The sequence below is a fragment of the Mus pahari genome, chromosome 6, assembly GCF_900095145.1.
Source record: "Mus pahari chromosome 6, PAHARI_EIJ_v1.1, whole genome shotgun sequence".
Lineage (NCBI taxonomy): Eukaryota > Metazoa > Chordata > Mammalia > Rodentia > Muridae > Mus > Mus pahari.
In genome coordinates this window covers 35,701,679-35,704,436 of record NC_034595.1, presented here as the reverse complement: position 1 = coordinate 35,704,436, position 2,758 = coordinate 35,701,679, and the positions used below count along the sequence as shown (strand labels likewise).

At 40.9% G+C, this 2,758-nt stretch overlaps 1 protein-coding gene across 3 annotated transcripts in view; it reads right to left on the bottom strand.

Annotated features, from left to right (window-relative positions):
* Positions 1–2,758, bottom strand: part of Ccdc171 (coiled-coil domain containing 171) — a 317,157-nt gene that overhangs the window by 177,475 nt on the left and 136,924 nt on the right. The gene's annotated exons all lie outside the window — the stretch shown is intronic.

Genomic DNA, 2,758 nt, shown 5'->3' with positions numbered 1-2,758 from the left:
ATCTTTATATATATATATATATATATATATATATATATATATATATATATATAAAGAGGTTTCGAGGACCCTGTGGGGGGATGACTTTAGCCAACATGCCCAACAGTGGGGAGATGGAACCTAAAGAGACCACCTCCAGTAGACAGACATGGGGCTACCCTCCCATCTTCAAAACTCTCACCTCAGAATTGTTCCTGTCTAAAGGAAATACAGGGACAAAAATGGAGCAGAGACTGAAGGAGACATGGTCCAGTGACCAGCCCAACTTCGGATCCAATCCATGTGCAGGCATCAAACCCTGACACTATTACTGATGCCACATTGTGATGTAGACAGGAGCCTAGCATGGCTGTCCCCTGAGAGGCTCTTCCACCAACTGACTGAGACAGATGCAGACACTTACAGCCAACCATTGGACTGAGGTTGGGTTTCCCTATGGAAGTGTTGGGGGAAAGACTGAACAGTGATTTACTGTCTAGAATGTAAAAGGAAAAAAAACTATAAAATTAAACACCAAAAAAAAAATTCAGCTAATAAATACATTGATGATCCGAATAGACAAGTTCTCCGAAGCAGCAATACAAATGGCTAGTAAGTACTAGAAAGCAGATGACAAGAAGCCCTGGAGAAGACGTGGGAAAAGAGGAGCCCTCATGTACTGCTGGGGATGTAAACTGAGTCAACCACCATGGAATTCAGGGTGGCTGTTCTCAGAAAGCTAAGAACAGAACTACCGAGTGACTGGCTGCCCCGCAGAGGCACTGACACATCCACTGCTGCTGCAGTATTCACTAGAGAGAAAGCTTAGACATCCATCAGCAGGTGAATACAAAAAGAAAATGGGGAACATACATAAAACAGAATTATTTCAACTGCAAAGAAAGGAGAAACTGTGATATTTACAGGAAACAGACAAATACAAAGGCTTTTTTCTCATATACAGGTTTGAGAGGAGAAGGGGTGTGGGAAAGACTAGGAAAGACAGAGGAGTAACAGCAGAACACCATTACATACACACATGAAGTTGCCATAATAAAACCCACTGAATAACTTTTAAAAATTAATTTTAAAATAATATGGCTAGCTAGCATACCTATTTATTATACTAAATCCAAACCCTATCATTATGTTCTTTCAAAAACCTACATTTTTGCTTTGAACCTATAAAACCAAAATTCTTAATTTAATTTTGTTTGAGACAGCCTGAAGAAATCGTATTATTATATATATTTATCTAAAATTATATATATTATGTCTTAGTCAGGGTTTCTATTCCTGCACAAACATCATGACCAAGAAGCAAGTTGGGGAGGAAAGGGTTTATTTGGCTTACATTTCCATACTGCTGTTGATCACCAAAGGATGCAGGACTGGAACTCAAGCGGGTCAGGGAGCAGGAGCTGATGCAGAAGCCATGGAGGGATGTTCTTTACTGGCTGGCTTCCCCTGGCTTGCTCAGTCCACTCTCTTATAGAACCCAAGACTACCAGCCCAGAGATGGCACCACCCACAAGGGAACCTCCCCCCTTGATCACTAATTGAGAAAATGCCTTACAGCTGGATCTCATGGAGGCACTTCCCCAACTGAAGCTCCTTTCTCTGTGATAACTCCAGCTGTGTCAAGTTGACACAAAGCTAGCCAGTACATATTATATGTGTGTGAGATTTAATTTATTATATCTTAATTTTATTTTTTAAATAATTAAAATTTAAATTTTATTTCTACTTCAATGCCAGCATGCTAATATTCTGCTACTGCATTAAGTATGCTCATGGTTTTACCAATATCAACAGCCACACCTAAAAATAATCTGAGAATCATAAGCTTCCTGGAGCCTAGGTTTAGATACGTGAAATTTTAATGAAATAATTCTCATTTATATTGACCTACCTTTCAATTTTAAATGCTACATCACATTATCGTCCCCTCTGTGCATATACCTCACTGATCAGGATAGTGTTAGCAGGGTTACATATACCTCACTGAGCATATACCTCACTGAGCATATACCTCACTGAGCATATACCTCACTGAGCAGGACAGTGTTAGCAGGGTTACATTTGCTTTACTGATCATGCAGAATGACTACTTCCAGTCTACCATGTAGCTCACCCAGAGCATATGAACATTCATTCCAGCTTAAGAAAACCAGTTATCATTACAGGTTTCTAACACACGCATGCAAATACAAACACACATAACAAGAGTTGTGGCAAACAAGCAAACTTTAGACCTCGGGAAATCACTGCTTATACTAAATTTCATGCACGGTAGGAAAGAACAGACCATTCAGATTAACTCTATCCAACACAGAGTTTTAAAGTGCCCATATCACCAAATGAGACACGGCATTTTCCACTGGCTCGGCTACTATTGCTCAAACTTCTGAAACTCTGCCAGAAAACCAAACAAACAAACCGTGTCTCCATTGCTTTAAAAGGAGAAACTCTGGGCTGGCAAGATGGCTCAGAGGTTAAGAGCACTGGCTGCTCTTTCTGAGGACCCTGGATCGATTCCACTCACTCATAAGGTGAGTCAGGATTGATTCCCAGCACTTGAGACGTGAGACACAACGGCCTGGAGCTCCAGTTTCCGAGGATGCAACACCCTGTTCTGGTCCCTGATGGCACCAGGAACACACGGTGCATAGGTACATACATGGAGGCAAAACATCCACACACATTTTAAAAGTTAAACTTGAGAAAGAAAAACAGACAGATTGAGAGGAGAGGAGAGGAGAGGAGAGGAGAGGAGAGG